The sequence below is a fragment of the Condylura cristata genome, unplaced genomic scaffold (assembly GCF_000260355.1).
Source record: "Condylura cristata isolate star-nosed mole 26May11 unplaced genomic scaffold, ConCri1.0 scaffold00043, whole genome shotgun sequence".
Classification (NCBI taxonomy): Eukaryota; Metazoa; Chordata; class Mammalia; order Eulipotyphla; family Talpidae; genus Condylura; species Condylura cristata.
The window spans coordinates 183,273-203,893 of NW_004567144.1; positions in this window are offsets into that span (position 1 = coordinate 183,273).

Sequence of the window (20,621 nt, forward strand, 5' to 3'; positions counted from 1 at the left end):
TTTGCGTTTCAGTCTCCACATGGTAGGTATGTAGGTTTCCTCATATGATTTATTTCTAGCTTGATTCCTTCATAGTCAGAGAAAATTGTTGGTATGATTTCAATCTTAGTGTTTCGTTTGATATTTATCTTGTGACCCAGTATGTGGTCAGTCCTAGAGAATGATCCATGTGGATTTAAGAAACATGTGCAATCAGAATGTTTGGGGTGCAGTATTCTCTAGATGTCTGCTGGACGCATGTTATCCAGGTCCTTGTTCAGAGCTTTAGTGTCCTTGCTTATTTTTGATCTTGTTGATCTGTCCACTGTGGAGAGTGGCCTGGTGAAGTCTCTTACTATGTATGTATTTTGTCTGATATACGTTTTCATAGATGACAGTAGTTTTCTGATATATTTTGGCGCTCCTTTATTTGGTGCATATATGTTGATGATTGTTATGTCTTCTTGTTGTATTGTCCCCTTAATCATAATATAGTGGCCTTCTGTGTCTCTTTTAACCATTTTTCGTTTGAAGTGTCTTTGATCTGATATAGGTATAGCTGTTCCTGCCTTCTTTTTTGGTCCATTTGCTTGTAGAACTGTTTTCCATCCTTCTATTTTCAATCTGTTTTATCTTTTTTTGTTAGATGTGTTTCCTGCAGAAAGCAGAACTTTAGGTTCTGTTTTTTTAATCCATCCTGCAATTCTATGTCTTTTTATTGATAACTTTAAGCCATTTGCATTTAGAGATAATATTGATATACTGGTACCTACATTTGCCATTTTAGTTCTTTTGTATTTTTATTCCTTGTTTTGAACTGTCTTTTTCATTCTTCTGTTGGATTTGGTTTGTGGTCTTCTTGTAGTATTTTTTGGAGTGGGTGTTTAGTCATGACAAAATTGTGGAGTTTCTGTTTATCTTAAAATGTCCTTATTCTTTCTTCATAGAGGAAGGAGAGCTTTGCAGAATAGAGTATCCTTGGTTGGCATTTAATACTTTGGAGTTTGTTGAGTATGTCTCTCCACTCTCTTCTTGCCCATAGTGTTTCTTCAGAGAAGTCTGTTGCCATCCGGATTGTTTTCCCTTTGTAGGTTATTTGTTTCTTCCCTCTTATCATTCTCATTATCTTTTTGTTTTCTTGTATTTTTGGAATTTTTATTATAATGTGTCTTTCTTTCTCCTCTTGTCATAGTAGTTTGGTGTTCTTGCTTCTCGAATGTCTACTTTCATGCCCTTCTTCATATTAGGTAAGTTCTCTTCTATTATCTCTGTGAATATTTTCTCTATTCCTTGGCCTTTCTCTTCACCTTCTGGCATACCTATAACTCTGATATTTCATTTCCTAGCGGTGTCAGGTAGCTCTTGAAGTGTTTCTTCATTCCTTTTCTTTTTTACTTCTCTTTCTTTTTCTTTTTTAATTCTCTTTGTTTCTGTGTCTTCGAGGGTGATGATTCGTTCTTCCATTTCATCTATTCTGTTTTCATTTCTTTTCCCAGCGTTCCTTATCTCCTCTAGTGGCCTTTTTATTGCCTGCATTTCATGTATTTCCTTTTTTAATGTCTCATTTTCTTTCTTCAGTTCGTTGATTGCTTGTCTCATATATTTTTCATTTCTTTCATTCATTTCCTTGTTTGCATTCTTCAATTCCTTGATGGCTTGCCTCATTTCACTTTTTTTCCTCCTCATCTTCTTTTTGTTTATCATGATGATTCTGAATTATTTATCAGGTAGGCTGAGCAGTTCTTCTATTTCTTTTGTGGTTTCTACTGACTGATCTTTTTGTGGTGAATTTTCCCCCTGTGGACTTGCTTGAATATTCATTTGTCTTCTTTTCCAAGTTGTGTATTTTCTAATACTTTCTATTATTTGAGACACGGCACTGCTATTATTGACTGGCATTCTTTCTGCATGTTCTATCTGGGGTCACAGAGGGATTTCCAGACACTTCAGTTATAGAGATTATACTGAGCCTTGTTTTGTCTCAATATCTCCTGTTTTTCCAGCCCCTACTGTGTGGAATTATGTCTGTCTTCTCTGACAGTGATGCTTAGGGGTCTCTTGTGGTGTTCAGCTTTGTCTGGTAGCTCATTGAGTCCTTGTCTATGTAAGGTGTCTATTGATCTTTGTAGCCTTCTGATGTCCTGGCTTCTCTCTATGGTTGGATGCAGCCCTGGAGGGTGGGGTGCATTAGAAGTGTTGTAGCTGGGCCTGTGGTTGAGCCAGTCACTGGTTTTGTTTGTTGTTTGGGCACTGTGAGCCTTGCAACACAGTGCCTTAATGGCTCACATGTTGTCCTGCCACTGCTGTTCAGTAATACCTTGAGTCTTAGTTCTGCACACACACACCCAGTTGTGCAGGCTGTCAGTCCTTCCTCTAGGCTTCCAGTGCTCTTTGTATCCACTCAGAGCCATCTCTCCCTGAGCAGTCTTTCCCTACCACTTGGTACCACCCAGGTGCTCCAGATTGGATCTGTAGCCTTTCCTCAGCCTGGGCTCTACTCACCAAGCTGAGCCATTTACCTTCACCTCCAGGGCTTTATTGAGGGGCAAAGTGGCTCCTGCAGCTTGCCAAACTTCAAGGTGCCTGAACACTCCTGGTGTGGGGTATGGGGAGTTCTCTATCCAAACTCCCCAATCAGTGATTCTTCCTCTGTTATCTTCCTTCTAGTGAGTCCTCATTTGAGTTGAAACTCATAGTATGTAAGTCTATAGTCCTTTTTCAGTCCTAAATTCCTGAGCAAACCTAGATGTGGTGATCTCAGTGTCTTTACTCTGCTGCCATCTTGCCATCTCCCTCATGATTTAAGTTTTGAGTAGCTATTGAAATCTAGAAGTTGAAAAAGAAAATGAAGTATGGAAATTGAAAAAAAAATATGCTCTAATGGGTTAGTGACAACGCCAGGATATAAGCTAGTTTGTAGACTTGCTGAACCTAGGTTCTTATACCACACAGGTTTATCTTAATTCTTTATCTTTCTTTTAACACCTAATTCAGGATCAGAAGTTCTGTGAACTCTAAGAAAAGTCGTCATTAAATCAATTGAGTCTAGTTACACTTCTAGTGACTGTCCAAAGTGCAGAGGTTGATTTATAGCTTTGCTTTTTTATTTTAGACAACAAAATTTCTCCACTCATATTTTCCCCTTTCATTTCCTCCTCTTTACTTATGGTGATGAGAATATAACCCTAATTAAATTGTATTTATTTCTTTTCAGGTTTTGTTCCAGTACATCCATGAGGAGAAAAAAGAAGTTTGGAAGGCAAGCTAGTTGCTGTACATCCTAGTTTTATGTCCAATCAGATCTTGATTCTTTCTCTAATTGCTTACTGCATGATATATATATACATATATGAAAGCTTAGGAAAGATAATCCTGTTGTCTGGAAAAATTTATAAGATTGGAGTTGGCAACTGAACATTTATGAGAATGAGAATTCAATTAGAATTTAAATCATATTTAATAAATATTTGCAGAATTTCTGTTTCATTCTGGAACTTGGCTTAGGCTCTGAGAATCAAAAAGAGAGTGAGTCAAGGCCTCTGCCTGGTGTAGCTCACCTTCTAGCCATGTAAACAGGTACTCCAAATGGCAATGTGATCAGGCCATAAAAGGTACATGTAATGTGTAGTTGACTTTTTCCAGGTGTCCCAGAGGAGGTGGTATTTTTTTTTATTTTACAATAGTTTATTTTTACATCATTTTGTACATTTTTTTTCCATCTCAATTGTAATCCCTGCAGGTTTCCCATCACCAAGTCACCCGTGTGCCATCACCATAATCCTGTGCATTTCTCTCCCCCCCCCCCCGTTTTTGATCCCATTCCCCACTCCACCCCCGCAAAATGTCTCTGGTATATGGTTGTTCATTATTTTTGTTATTTTCTCGCCTGGTCCATTATACTCCTGCTATGAGTGAAACCATCCGATATTTTTCTTTCCCTTTCTGGCTTATCTCACTAAGCATGATCTTTTCCAGATCCATCCAAGTTGCTGCAAAAGACATGTGTTTCTCTTTTTTGGTTGCTGAGTAATATTCCATTGTATGTATGTACCAAATCTTTTTTATCCAGTCATCTACTTTTGGGCATTTGGGTTGCTTCCATGTTTTTCCAATTTTAAACAAAGCAGCAATAAACATGGGGGTACAGGTATCTTTTCCATCACTGTTTTTGTGTTTTTTGGGTAGATACCTAGGAGTGGTGTTTCCCCCTTTCCACAGATGAGAAAAATAAAGTTCTGAGTTCTCAAATTACTTACTCCAAGTCACTCTGTAATCAGTTGTGCTGATATTCCTTTCCTTTTTTTCCTTTTCTATAAATGCTACTTGGAATGGTTATTTTACTACTCTTTTTTTATTGATTTATTCACTTATGCATACAGAACTGGGGTAAAGGCCAGAGGTGCAGGCAGGGGGGTGAGAGGATTCACCAGAGAAAGAGTGGGGAGGAGAACAGGTCAACTGATGAAGTACACTGCTGGGTCGTAGGGAAGCTCCATGTTTAGCAGTTTGAGGAATCTCCAAACAGTTTTCCATAGTGGTTGTACTAGTTTGCATTCCCACCAGCAGTGCAGGAGAGTTCCTTTTTCTCCGGAGGTGGTAATTTAATTAGGCCTGAAGAGCAAACACAATGTCTCCTGGCAAGATAGATGTGAAGAGATCAGTAAATTCCCCAGATCCACAGAGAGGCATGTAGAAAGATCATATGTGTACAAGTGTATAGAATGTACTGCACTAAGAATGTAGAATAGGTGGAGAGGTGAAGATGTAGTTTGTAAAGTAGCTTCATCACCTGGCTAAGGAATTTTGAGTTTTTATTTCAAGTAATGGGGAGCCAATGATCCTCATTAAGCAGTAGAGAAACATCATCAGAGTCATATTGTTAAAAGTTTATCCTGGCAATAAAACACCTAATTTTCAGGAGAAAAACATTATTAATTGAAAATAAACAACTTCACTTTTATTTCCATTTTCATCTTAATATTAGGACCAAGATATTTGGTCTTAATCCCTAAATTTGGGATGTAGGTGTTAACATCATTACTCTTCAATCATTTAGCTAGTATTGTTTAAACACTTTCTTTTCCTGTGCCAAAAAATAGGGATGCAGAAGTTAAATTACCTAGAAGCCTTAATCCTTGAGGGAATTCAGGCTACTGAGAATAAAAAGCTAAAAATGAGTGAAACTTTAGATACATAAAATGTGACAGTATAGTAAGTGCTATTATAATGAGAACATTAATAAAATATATAATGGTGGTGAAAGAATTTTATCTTGTGCATAAGAATTCCCTTCAGAATTATGAACAGTTTTATTTGAGGTGTGGGACCAAGGAAATGGAGGAAAATATGTTCTGTATTCTATTGAATCTACTGATTTGGAAGTGAGGCAGATAGAAAGTGAACAATAAATACACACATTCATACACACACACATACAGAGAGACAAATACAGGCATTTGGAAAACACCAGTTCAAGTTCATGTATAAAATTAAGGAGATTAAGGAGATAGGAAAATTAGAGAATGGTAGGTAAATTTTACAATTCTCTGTGAACATTACTCCATCAGTTGCCAGGAAAACAAAGACATTCCCTGCCATGAGCCATAATCCTCTGGCAGGAAGCTGATTCTTACATCTCTTCGGAAATATACTTGTGTGGCTTCTGGTGATAACATTCAGTCTGAAGAAGGAGGATATCCTCTATATCAACTGATGACAGGATATTAAGAAAGAATGGTCGGTAGAGTTGTTGGCTATAGTACATTAGAGAGAATGAGGGTTTAGCAGGGACAATTTTGACTTTGTTGACTAGAATATCATGATAACTTGGTGATAGCATATTATTATTACCAATTAGTACAGAAATAGGGACAGAGCTTAATTATGGTGGTTTAGAAAGAAAAGCTGTGAGACTACCTCTAGACACTAGAGATTATATTGAGTGATCTAAAGAATGGTGGGAAGGCATTGGAAGAATTTTAAAATTGTATTATTATTTTTATTGAAAAAACATTGGTTAACAACATTGTTAACCAAGGGTGTAGGTTTGCACCTTTTCAGATATGTTACTGTACCATATCAACAACCAAATTACCCACAATCCTCCACCATAGGCTAATTGGCTCCTCTCCCTTTTGTTGCCTATTTCACGCAAATTTCCCTCTGGTAGTGTCAATTCTTCAGTCAGATTACTATGATTTATTTTAGTTAAGATTTTCTTTCTTGGAAGGAAATTTTTTGGTTTTGGTTGTGACTTGACTATGTTTATAAACTTAAATGTCAACTGATGAAGGGACAAAATAGGATGAAATCTGAGAAGACACCATTGGGTTGATCGATTTTATGAGAGTAGAGCCAGTGAAGAAATGGGACCAGGTGACGTGGGAATGATCCTAGTCTCAGTTTTGAAACCCTTTTGCTTGGCTGAAGGGTCAAAGTTGGGAGTTCAAACATGCTATAGGTTTCAACTTCAGCTTGTAACTCAGGGAAGAATGTTTACAGAAGAAGTAGGATAAGGATAGTTAGTTGACTTAAGCCATAAAGATGTTCAGATGAGATGAAAGGATAAACTTACTGCCAAAAGAGCATAACTCATGTCAAATAAAGTGAGAGAATAGCCATACTTGCAAACCTTCCCCAATTAAAAATACTTCTCTCTATTCTTTGGAATAAAAATTAATTTAGTTCAGTCTGGAGGCAGTGTAAAGTAGTAAAATAAGGACCTCCCTGGTGGCACAGCAAGTTAAAGCACAGCACTAAGAAGCTGAAGCCACTTCAGCATGAGTTTGATCCCCCATCCTGTAGGTGGTCCACATGGTGCAGCAGACCTCTCCTGACCCACCTGCTGCTCCCCTCAGCAGTGTACTTCATCAGTTGGCCTGTTCTCCTCCCCACTCTTTCTCTGGTGAATCCTCTCAACCCCCTGCACCTCTGGCCTGTACTCCAGTTCTGTATGCATAAGTGAATAAATCAATAAAAAAAAGTAGTAAAATAACCATTCAAGTAGCATGTATAGAAAAAAGAAAAAAAGTTGCTTTGAATATCAGCACAGCTGATTACAGAGTGACTTGGAGTAAGTAATTTGAGAACTCAGAACTTTATTTTTCTCATCTGTGGAAAGGAAAGAACAATCTTCACCTCCTAAAATGGTTGTGAAGACTACATATGAGAATGTACATAATCAATCCAGCACTGCACCTAAGACATAGTAGTCATTACTCAACTGTTGACTACCTTCCACCACTTCCTCTGCTCCCTAGTGTGGTAATGTGGGTTTCTGCTCTCTGGCACTATGAAAAAAACAATAAGCAGTGAATTGAATCTATAAACACTTCAATTTTTCATATCTGAGATTAATATAAGAGAAAAGAAAGACCATTTTGCCATCTCATCTTGAGTTGACTTTTTTTATGAGTTCAACAAAAGCAGTTAGTCGTAAGAAAACAGTTCATCAGAACAGCTAATAATTGTTGATATTCTTGGTATTTATCACATTCAGTCCCCACATTTTGCTATTAGCTTCTCTGTTACCTTGAACTGGGCACTTCCTGGCCTGCTTGGTTTATTTCTGATGGTATCAATGTTTGGTACTCATTCAGATATCATAAAGGCAGGAATCTCAGTTCAAAGCAAGAATTTTAGTGTAAGTAACACAGATCATTAGTCATATACTATGTATGGATAGCCTTGCTAGATGTGTATGTGCAGATTCTTACTGTAGGTACAGTGCCATTCACTTCCTCACTAGTTCTCTATCACTAGTCTTATCAACACAGTGTGCTAGAGTTTCCAATTGCTCATTTTCTTATGCTTATTTATTATTAGTAGATGAGAATATGGGAAAACCTGTGAATACTAGGACCTCATGCCCCAGTTTCCAAGAATGGATCATCTGGTTAATCAAAATGAGGCCTTCAAAGTGTCCCTACTACCACCATCATTGTCAAGCATTGAGACAAGTCAGGAAGATTCTAGGATCTCTGATAGCATCAGGTCAGAGAAGTAGACCTAATATGTAATTCTAGATCATTTTGATCTTTGAACCATATTTTCCCTTGTCCAAGATAAACAATATCTACTTCATACTGATGAAAGCAACAACAGAGTCCTGTGCAAGTCCCCCAGAGACACATGTTAGTCACAGATCCACATTTCTGTAGCGGGAGTGCTAGGGAGACTGAACCTGAGAGTGTAAAACCTATACTGTCAAAAATCTAACAAGGATATAAAACACTGGTACTTTCATAACAGTTAAAAATAAATAATATTGGGCCCTCCCTGGTGTGCAGCAGGTCAAAGCACAGCACTGGGAAGCTAAAGTCACATCAGCATGAGTCTGATCCCTGCCCCAAAGGTGACCCAAGGGCCAGGCAGACCTCTCCTGACCCGCTTGCTCCTCCCCTCAGCAGTGTACTTGTCAGTTGGCCTGTTCTTTTCCCCATTCTGTTTCTGGTGAATTCTCTCACCATCCTTACACCTCTGGCCTGTACCCCAGTTCTGTCTGCATAAGTAAATAATCTTTAAATAAAAATAATATTTTGGCAATTAAAACATGGCTAGTCAAAATTATAAGATACTGTAAGTGTAAAATATTAATCACATTTTTTATGTTGCTTGCAAGTTAAAATAACATTTGTGGGCCCTCCCTGTTGGTGTGGCATGTTAAAGCACAGCACTAAATAGCCAAAGCCACTTTCACATGAGTTCGATTCCCGCCTGCCCCAAAGGTGACCCACATGGCGTGGCAAACCTCTCCTGTCCCACCTGCTGCTCCCTTCAGCAGTGTACTTCACAATCTGCCTGTTCTGCTCCCCACTCTGTCTCTGGTGAAGCCTCTCACCCGCTGTGCACCTCTGGCCTGTACCCCAGTTCTGTCTGAACAAGTGAATAAATCTTTAAAACAAATAATATTTGGATTCATTTGGTTGAAATGAACTGTATATTTTCACTCATTTTTCAAGTAATTAGTTTGATTATTAAATAAGTTATTTTACTTAGCTTGACTATTAAATATATAAAATAATTCATATAATTTTATATTATATTTCTAATTATTGTATACCACTGCTATGTTGTGTATTTATTTTTCCCTTAGAGCTGAGCGTAAAGCTTTACAGTCAGAAAGTTCAACACACCTTTGTTGAATAAAGTTTAGCTGAAGTTGGTGGGTTAATTGTTTACACCTATCTTGTCAATATCAGTGGGCTTGTGGAGAGTCTCACAGTGAATCCTCTGTCTCCAGGCCCAGGGAAACATGAAGTTTTTTTTTTTTTAATTCTGACCTAAATGTACCCTATATATTGCATCAACCTATGGATTTCCTCAAAGGAAGCCCCATTGCAATCATATGCAAAGCAATCACCATAGCTGAGGTAGAGTATGTGGACATAATCTCTTACACAGAAAGTGGCCTATGTTTGTAACAATCCCTGGGGTTTTGTTTTGACATACTTCCTTTTTGAGGCAGGGGTGGATGAGCAGGGATATGAACTCAGAATTGAGGGGTGGGACTTTCTCAATTATTTTCATGGAGGTGAAGTAAGTTGAGGAACATGGGGAATTTGGGCTATGAGGTCTCCTTCATTAGCTTATGCACTGACTTATTCATTAATTCATTTCACAGTATTGGGGCAACAATTGCATTCCTGGCCCTTTGAAGAAAGAAAAGTCCATACGTAGTCACAACTCTGGGAAGTTATTGGTTTAAGAGGAGAGAGACACATAAAGGCAATTTGAGACCAGAGACAAGCAAATAGGGAATCAACTAATTTTGCTGGGCAGGTGGATGTCAGAGACTGGGAATATCATTACTTTCTTCATCTTTTAAGATCTTGCTAAAATACTACTCTTCTAAGAATGCTTCTAATCACTGCCACCTTTTCACCCTCTGACCTCAAAGAATTATGCCTTTCTAAATTACTTTTCTGTAGTAAAGCATGCCTTTGTCATATCACTTGTCTCATACTGTATAAATACATGTGACTGCAGTGTAGGTCCCTAGCACTGCCAGCCTCTAACCTGCATTCACTTCTATTTCAGCTCATTTTATAAGCATTACCAAGTCAAAGAATACCCCAAATGGGAGAACTATGTGCCTTTTTTGTTGAGCCCAGACCTAAAGGAAAAAATGTCCCCTTTGTACCATTGTAAAATTATTTCTTCCCAGCATGTTTGTGATTGTGAGGTAAAAAGGCTTTCCAAGAAGTCTAAAGTCCTTTGATCTAATTCAGGCCTTCTGAATATATAGTATTATTTTCAGGTTCTCCAGAGTCCTAATGTTCTCTTTAACTCATCTGCTATAGGGATCAAAATGGGTACCATTTTAGGTCTTTACCTACTATTTTAGGTGAAGGATTGTTTCCCAAAAAATCCCTATTAAAAAGACTGTAGTGTATCTTAATTAATATGTGAGGGAAAAAAAAAGGAATGGCAGTTCAATCTACTAAATCTCTATTATGTGAGAATATAGGAAAGAGTACTTCCTCAGTAAAGAGCCCATAGGACAATACTGCCTCTTCCCCAAGCTTTTAGTAAGAAAACAAAAAGAAAAATGATGTGAATCTTTCTAGAAGCCAGATCTGAGGAAATTGGTGTTGAGGGCTATGCCGATAGATTATTCTGGGAGAAGGACGTTTTCTGCAGAACATCATGGGTACAAGTGAATCCCCATCCCGTGCTGTCTCTACAACCTCTAGAATGCTGCAACTACAAGGGAACACAATGGTAAAGGAGAGGCAACCAGGGAATGTTTGAGTTGGAGAGTTCACCCAGATCTTTCAGTCCAAACTTTAAGTCTAAGGGAAATAACATAATTGACATATCTGAGACTAGTGAAGAGGATTACTGGACACAAAGATATATTTTTCTCTTCAAACTAATTTAGATTCTAATGTTGAGCATCAAAAAGGAATCATATTTAGGTTCAAAAAGTGAAACTCAAACAGTAGTAACAATTGTTTTATTTTATACAAATATAGGCAGTTGGATAGGTAATTTACTGTAGTTTGAGTATTACCAAGTGTCCTATTTCTTCTCTGTAAATTCTGGGGTAAGAAATGAACAAGGAAATAACTAAAGACAGTCAAAAATAACCTGAAAATATCACAGGATTTGTCTCTCCCATCTGCCCTGTCACCAGAATTTATGATGCAGATTACTGTATTATGGTATACGTCTTACTGTTTGTCAGTGAAAACTAACCAAAGATTGCAAACATTAGGTACTAAAAAGACACTTTATTCTTACATCTTTTATATTGCTCATAAGCCTGAATCTCACCATTGAATTTGAGTCTGGAACAATTATTATTTTCTTTCTCAGGGTCAGCTATGTTCCTCTCCTTGTCATCAATATAGGACAAGAAAACAATAATGAAAAATACAACACTGCAATTGGAAAAACCTAAGTACAAATACTGCCTGCTATTTTAATTTCTAGTTTTGTGTGCAGTTCATATGTTCAGTTTCTCCACCTATAAGTAAGGGAGTCAATGCCTTGCCAAATGATTGTTCCTTAAATGAGATTACACATGTAAAGCACTTAATGAATTGTTTAAGAGATGTAAGTTTCTTTTCTACTGTAAGTCGCATAGGTACCAGAATGTGACCTGCAGTAAGAGCTATCCAAGCAACTTCATAAATCTGTGACTTACAAGTTTCACAGCATCCTGTGTTTCGAACGAACCCTGCAGGCTTAATGTTATGCTGTTGCTGTTTTGAAATTCCTAACTTATCTTTTTCTACAAGGAATCCTTCATTTATATTTCACACCGGTGTCTGGAAATTAAGTAACTGTGCCAGGGAAGGTAAAATGGGACTTTCAGGACAAGGGGGTTTTCCGGCAAAGTGAGTGAAAGAACATCTGACTTGGAGATGATAGAAATGTATTTAAATTCTAGCTTATCCATTAACTTGATTTTTGATAGCCAGCATTTCCTGAGGGTCAATTTCTTAATTTTTACAACAGATATTTTTATTTAACAATGTCAGTTCTAACAGTACTTTAGTAACTGTGGAGACCTCCATGGCACATCATAGGAAGAGCCCAGGGCAGCTAGAAACTGTCTACTCCAACTCTCTATAGCTTGGGGAGCCAGTTAGAGATCTGATACGTTTGATGTCTGCTGGGAGTGGGTGGAACATGACAGTGGGTACTGTTGCTGCAGTAGCAGAATCTTTCACAACAGCAATGTTTTGTCATTTTGCACCCAGATTTCCGTTGGCTAACCTCAGCCTTATCTTCCTCATTTCTGCTTCCGCTCGAAGACACCAAGGATCCTTCAAAACACATGATCTTCTTGCACACAACATAAAGCTAGTTCCTTCTGGTCTGTGCAGGTTGGTGGTGCATCACCAGGGAAACTGTGCCTCTCTGCGACCAAGGGACCACTCCAGTACCAGGTAGAGTATCCATCTATTCTCTCTGACAAGATTCTTAAGATGGGGGGCTGTGTCCTTGACTAACAAAGATGCCTTGGACCTGAAAATTACATTAATCTTGAACCCTCACCAGGGATGTTAGGTCAAGAGCAGGGATGATTTTAATTGGTATTCTATGCTGGAGTTTCTCATGATAGGACTGGAGGTTACCAACTTGCCCCAAAACAGGCCTTTTAATATAAATGTGGAATGTTTCCTGAAACAGGGGTCAGGACATTTGAACAACAGTCCTAATTTTTCAATTTATCCACCATGTTAGCTCCTTACAACATTCCAGGATTTAGGTTCTTTCTGTTGTTTGTTTTTGCCTTTGCAAAGAAGCCATCTTCTGTAAAGAAGATAAGGAGACGGATTAGTATCTAGAGATTGTTTTAGCTATTTTCTCCTTAGTTTGATTATTGTTAACCTGTTGAGAAATTACATGAATGTAATACTGAATAAATATGTTTGGTTGGGCTGAACACATTCAAGAGGAGAGGTTTTGATCCATATAGCACTCTCCAAGAGGTATGACTCATACTTGCTGCCCTTTGAGCATTCAGATGTCCTCAGATACCTACTTACATCTTTACCTTCAGGTCTATCTCCAATTCCTTCCACCAAAATTTCTTCCGTCTTTGACTTTAGAGATTTCAGAATTGGAAAAACTCTTATAGACTAATTTTGTGAGAAACTGAGGTACACAGAAGGGAAGGAAGGGATTTACCCAGGATCTCACAGAGATTCTGTGATACATTGGGTTCTAGATCCCCACACAAGTACTCTTTCTGCTCTACCTTAGGAGGAATAACATGAAAAGAAGCAGAAACCTGTCCTGCAACTAACCCAATTAAATTTCATCATCTTGGGGTAGTCTGAAGATTTTTTTTACCCCTCTCCTCCAATTTCTCATACTTGCTGCCCTTTGAGCATTCAGATACCTACTTATATTTTTTTTCTACAGGTATATCTCCTCCAATTCCTTCCATCAAAATTGACTTATATTTTGTCTCAATAATGATAGTTTAATGGAGCACTTCAACAGAATAACTTGCATTCTATTTAGGGACTAATTATGTTATACATAGTAGTATGACAGACCAAGTGAAGAACTTTCTGAGTACTTTATATAGACATCAACCTGGACTTTCTACTGGTCTAGTCAACCTTTCTCAACTTAATATTCTTTCCTTGCATAAAAGCCACTATAAGTGGCATTGAGAATAAGAATAAAATCATTCTAGTTTCAGTTTCACCACTTATCTTACTATTAATATTGAGGTGACATGGTCTGTAAGACTCTTCAACTTCCAGTGTATTTTTTTAAAGATTTATTTATTTATTCATACAGAACTGGTGTACAAGCCAGAGATGTGGAGGGTGAGAAGATTCACCAGAGACAGATCAGGGAGCAGAACAGGCAGATAGATGAAGTACACTGCTGATGGGAGCAGCGGGCGGGTCAGGAGAGGTCTGCCACATCATGTGGTCACCTCCGGGGCAGGCGGGGATAGAACTCATGCAGAAGTGGCTTTAGCTTCTCAGTGCTGTGCTTTAACCCGCTGTGCCACCAGGGAGGGCCCCAACTCCCAGTGTATTAAGAAATTTTTAGCACTTTTCTACTTATCTTTTCTTCGGATGGCGTCATAAAATATGTTTAAGAAGGATGGAGGCACTCCCTGGTGGCACAACTGGTTAGGATGCAGCACTGCAAGCTAGCCATGGCCACTTCATTGTGTGCTCAATCCCTGCCCTGAAGGTGATCCACATGGCGTGGCAGACCTCTCCTGACCCTCCCGCTGCTCCCCTAAGCAGTGTACTTCATCAATATGCCTCTTCTACTCCCCATTTTTTCTCTGGTGAATCTTCTCACCAGTCCAGCACATCTGGCTTGTACCCCATTTCTATATGCATAAATAGTAAATAAATCTTTAAACAGAAGAAGAAGAAGGGGTGGATGCTTTCAATTTACACTGGTCTTCTCACTGTAGCTGGAAACCAATAAGGGTGATGACTGAAGTAGGGCACAACAAGCTTTCCTATAAATTCTCACAATCCCTAGTCTGATAAGCATCTTATGCCTGCTGTGCTCACTTCCTCTGGTGCTTCAGTTGGTTGCTATAGTCTCTGTATTTTCCCTGGGGTTTAGGATGTGATTCCCTTTTCTTTTTCTTTAATATTTAATTATTTATTTATTTTTGCATAGAAAAACTGGGATATAGGCCAGAGACATGGAGGATGAGAGGACACACCAGAGACAGAGTGAAGAGCAGAAAAGGGAATTTATTTAAATACACTACACAAGGGAGCAGCAGGCAAGACAGAAGAAGTCTGCTGTGCCATGTGAGTTAGCTCCCTGGCTGGGGATCAAACTCAGGGTACTGGGGTGGGCCTTTGTGGTGGTTGTGCTACGTCTTAACCCATGGGCCACAATGTGACTCCATTTTCTCTCTTTCTCTACAGGGCCACAACTCCCAGAAAGATCTCATCTCCATTTTGAAACCTTTGGCCTGGCCTCCTGCAGTGTCACACTCTGTGTATTTGATAAGCTGAATTGGACACTCAGTGTGGTAGAGTGTCAGTTTGTCAAATACCCCAAGTGCGGCATATGCTTATCAGCTCCAGGCCTGGGAAGTTGGGATACAACAAATAGACTGTCAGCTAGGTAGAAAAAGGACCTTCAACCACCAACTAAACTCTCATAAATTCTTTTTTATGACTTTGAGAAAACTGGAATATTTTATTTGAGGATCCCAAAGACAAAAGTACAACAACTTTTGGAGCTACAGCCCTGGGCTATATCTACATACACTATTGGAACCCTAAAGAGAACACAGCAATCTTGAAAAGACCAAGTTCTCATTATTCATTTCTTCCTTCATATTCTCCCTCCAGGGTCTCCCAATAAGGACACCAGAATTTTCATATATGCTTCGTTACAGGGCTTGAAACCCACTCCCTAACACTTAGTCTTGACTTTTAAATACACTTTGACCTAATCTCTCTCTCAGTTTTTCCCCATGCCATTCCTTCACCTGGGAATGTCTTCTTTACTTTTCTCTGCCAATCCACTTCTTTCCCATAATTGTTGGTTTACCCCAAACCCAGTTTCTACAAGAAATTTAGAAAGCCAACTTGTACTCTTTCTTCCATTCTCAAAACATGCCTTGTCTTGGTCCTTATAAGAACACTTTTACTTCCTACTACCCAATTATGCCTCTTGAAATTGTAATGAAATTTTCCAGCAAATAACTTTGGATTCACCATGATATCATGAGATCCTTGAGAACTATACTGTCTTGTCGATTGCCATCCCTCCATTCCATCTTTACCCTACACCCTAGCACAGTATTTTATTACAAAAAAAATACACAGTAACAATAAATGTTTACTTTTCACTAGTCTATTAGCTTTGGACCTTTGGGAAAAATCCAAACCAACCTTTTGGTGAGAAAAAGGAATTGAACTCTGGTTATCACAAAGCTATCAGGTTTATGAGGTAACAGTCAAAATGAGAAGTAGAGAAATAAGGTCAGGAAATGGGGGAGAAGGGAAAAGCAGACTCAGAGTATAAATGCTATAGTTTTGTAATTACTTGCTAACACAAATTTATACAGGTGCTTTATTGCAGGATTATTCAGAGCCCTCAATAATATGATGTCATATTGACAATTTCCAAGATAGAGCATTAGCACAAAACATGGGTATGCCTACCTGGTTGTGGAATTTTCTTCTTGTGTATATTCTCTTTGGATGAATGTTCTATGCAGCAAAATTGGGAAATATCCATAGGGGAACATTATACACTCCTCACTTCTATGAATCTCTTTTCACTCCTCTACTTTTCTCTAAAGTGAGGTCTTGTTATGCCACTTTTGTTTATCCTGCAACTTTGGGATATCCTAATACCTACATCTCTTTTAATGGCTTATTTTGAATTGAAAATGTGATCAGTTTTTAGGGAAAAGGTGATCCCCAGAAATTTCCTGATACAATAAATACATATGTTACTAAACGTCCCAGACTTGACTTCTGGTCTCTGTTCTACCACAGGTTTGCTAAATGTGACTTTATATATGTTACTGTTACACTCTAGGTTTAGTTTCTTCATCAGCAATATGGAAGTTATACTCCTTGAGGACAGTGCTTCTATACCTTGGAAAAAGGAGATCCCTTTTTATCTACATCTAAATTTCCCAAGACTTCTGCTTGGGAGACAAAATGTAATCACCAAACCCCTTTCTGGTAACTAATGTTGTTTATTTATTTTGGTAGATTCTTCAGTAATCTTTACAGTAGTTGAGTTTAATGGAATTAATTGAAGTTATAAGGCATATATTTGGTTTTCTATAGCTTTCATATATGAGAGGAAATTAATACACTAAGAACTTTAAAACAAGCCCAAGATATTTCTGGGGGTCCACAACCTCTATGGAGGGGTAACTGGATTTAGGACGGTTTTTACTAATGGAAATAAAAAATCCAACCAGTATTCTTTCCCTAATCCCAGAAAATTAATCCTTTAATGTTAGCAGGAAGTTTTCAAAGATAGTGGTTTCTGAACAAGAGCTGTTTCATAAAGGAAGCTGAGGTTCTTACTGGGTAGGGATCTTATTTAGAGCCTTGTAACCATGATGAAGAATAAAATGTTCCTTCCACTAGCTTTGAAGCTGGCATTTAGTGTTGAAGAAAAAGTTGAAGCTTTGTAGGCTGGTAGTAGTGAAGCAGAAACTCCTCCTTTTAAGTGTTTGTATACTGTTTTGATTTCTATAATCATCTCAAAGAAGAGCAGCTCCTGATGTTGCAGCTGACCTTGAGCCTGAATTAGAATCAGAAGTAGCAATATATTAGCTTGCATTAAGAGTGAAGAAATTAATTTGTTATGAACTGCGTGAAGGAAAGGAAAGTGTGACCTGACCCAGAATAGGTCCTCATAGAGATATACATGTGCACGTGTACATAGACACACACACATTCACACTCTTATTCTTCATTCTTGTTTAGGAAGAAAGACTAACTTAATTTGACCACCACCATGCATTGTAAGAAGGATACAAGAGATAGAGAAGATGACCTAAGTACTTGTTGTGCTTCTATACCTTGGAAAAAGGAGATCCCTTTTTATCTACATCTAAATTTCCCAAAATGAACTCTTTTTTTTTTTCAGGTTTCCAATTGACCTAGTGAAAGCAATATGCGTGAAGCTGGAAGGATAATTGGGATAGGAATGGGAAATGGTGAAATGCTATTTTATCACATACTTATCATTCTTCAGCAAGGCCACATATGAAGTAAGGCAAAGTTGATATGGATGGGAAGGAGAAAGAACAACAACAAAAATAAAAAGAAAGGTTTCTCTATGGACCCCCAAATGGTCTCATTTTAATCACTCTTGACAAGTCCTCTAGAGAAGACTAATGTGATAAAAAGTGTTATCGTGATTAGCTATTTATTAAGTATCAAAAAAAAAAAACACCAGAATACTAGACTCATAGTACAGAAGCAGAACTGACAATCTCAACTAAAAGCTATCCAACTCTGGAGAAACGGAAGTGACACTGGACACAGCTGGCCCCCTGAGCTGAAAGAACTGAACTTCTTTTTGATTTTATGGTAGCAAGAGACCAAATTTGAGTGGGTTCCGTAACATGATAACCAAGTGGTAACATGATAACTGCCTTCTTCTGTTTAGAGATAAGTAGAAGAAATCCCAGGTAAAGAAATTTGAAAGACCTAGAATTTGACCTAGCAGCATTTGCTTAAGGCACATATGGCAACTTCTTAGAAAAATCCAGTCATATCTTGGAACCCCAGTGTTGGAACCCCACAGAATATGCATTGGACTATCCAAATATAAAGGTAGCATGGAAGGGGAGCATACAGGAGGCAGGGCTTAAGAAGGCAATTATGTTACCAGACCTTGGCCTAAGAGGGCATATTTAGCCAACATTCTTGCCTCTGGTGGCCAGAGTTTTTAATCCTTCTGAAGAATGTGCATCAGATGATCATAGTCATCATTGATTTTGATGATGACCTGGTTCTCCTGGCCCAGACAGGACTCCCATAGAAGTCACTACCTGGAGTTTTTAGTAAGTTGATTCTTTTTTAGGAAAGCTGCTCATAAAGTTAGCCACCTTTATGGTTTCACTTTTATAGTTTCTATGACCTCCCTGATATATATCCGTCTCCCAAAGTACCTGTTACTCATAATATTGAAACTGGGACCAACTGTTTCCATGCTTCTGCCATAAGTTTTGATAACTGACCCTTTGATTTGTCATTTTGGGATTCTTGGAACATAGGGTTAATGAATCTGAATTAATCTGTGTTCAATGTGTCAGGAAAGAACCTTAAGAAGTTCTTCAGAGAGTAAAGAAAGTTGTTCCTTAGCCCTGAAGTCTTCTAGGTTTAAAATTGGGTCTGTGCCAAATTCCCCTTTCCTCCATGCCATAAACAAACCGAATTAAGTGTAGGGAAAATGGAAGAAGAAATGTTATCTTACCTAGCTACTTAATAGGCATGCCTAAAAAAAGAGAATCATTTGAGAAATCTCCATGGGGAGTAGGCAAGGGCCAAGCATGGACCCAGTCAATATGTGGAGGAAGAGTAGAATGGGTAATATCAATATGCCTCAGCTTTCCACCAGTTGGGAAGAACTGGGGAAGTGATTCAAAACTTAAAGATGTGGATTTTTCAGGGAAAGGAATAAGAAGAACATTTGGTCAACTATATTCTTTGGTATACTCAGTTACATTGTATTGGAGCAGTTGTTCATTGGAAAGAGAAACACTAGAAAATCTACACGTCCTTAAATGGGAATTTAAGCAAAGTTCCTCAGGGAAATTTAACAGACAAACCAGAGGCTAAGCAGAAGGGATTGCATTAATTTGATGTCAAGATCCTTGCCCAATTCTTTTTGAAATGTAATCATTCCCACCTTGCTCACAGAAGTCCTGGAGTAAGTCACCATTCCATTTCGTTGTTTATTTTTTTTTTTTGGAAGAGAAGTATCACTATGTCAATCAAGCATAAAGGATTTATAGATTGGTGCAAACATTGGTATCTCTTGGTACTGCCCTCTACAGGTTTACGCCCTTTTTTGTGTACAACTGGGAATTCATACATTAAACAATAGAGAAGACAGGGCATTCCACATGTACTCTGCCTTATGAAGAATCCTATACCATGCTTTACCTCTCCCAACTGACCTCATAGCTTCTATACTACAGGAGTTTTGTGGGGGGGGGGGTTGATTTTTGTTTTTGTTTTGTTTTGTTTTGTTTTGTTTTTCATTTTTATTTGCCTTGCTCCTGGTACATAGAAACTATATGTTAAATTGAATTGAGGTCTGGTACATAGAAACTATATGTTAAATTGAATTGAGGTCCTGAGACTGTGATGAAGTTGATAATATAAGCTAAAATCATATCACAGAGAACCTTGGATAGAACGTTACATTTTGCCCTCTATCCTCAGGGACATGAGGAGTTCTATACCTTTTTTGAGAGGGAAAAATCAAATATGGTTATTGTTCATGGCCGGCCTCTTTAAGACTATAAAAAAAATTTATTATTCCTAGGATTTGTGGCCATGTATACTTCCAAATTTACCTTCATGGATAAATGGGTAAATAAAACCAAGGTCAGAGTTTACATTTGAGATGTTGGAGTACAGAAATATACACAAGATTTCCTTTCCCTTCTTTGGTTGGAAAACTACATTATGAAAACCAGGTTTATTTGGGAATAAGTCAGGAAGGACTAGACACTAATCCTAAGATGTAGCTTTGAGGTATAGTTAAGTCTTACTTAGAAATCAACATTTCCATTCTTGTTTTCTTCTCTTTTGGGTCACAGTTGCAAGTGACCCTGAGAACTGCAACTTCATCGTACCAATCCTCTGCTTAAAAATATTTGGAGACTGAGCTCTCCCTGGTGGCACAGCGGGTTAAAGCACAGCGGGTTAAAGCACAGCCACTTTAGCACCAGTTCGATTCCCAGCCCTGGAGGTGACAACAAGGCACAGCAGACCTCTACTGACCTGCCCGCTGCTCCCCTCAGCTGTGTACTTCGTTGATCTGCCTGTTCTGCTCCCCACTCTGTCACTGGTGAATACTTTCACAGCACCTGTTCCTCTGGCCTGTACCCCAGTTCTGTATCCAAAAACAAATAAAATCTTTAAATAAATAAGAAAAAAATATTTGGAGACTTTAGTGCCTTTGCAAGT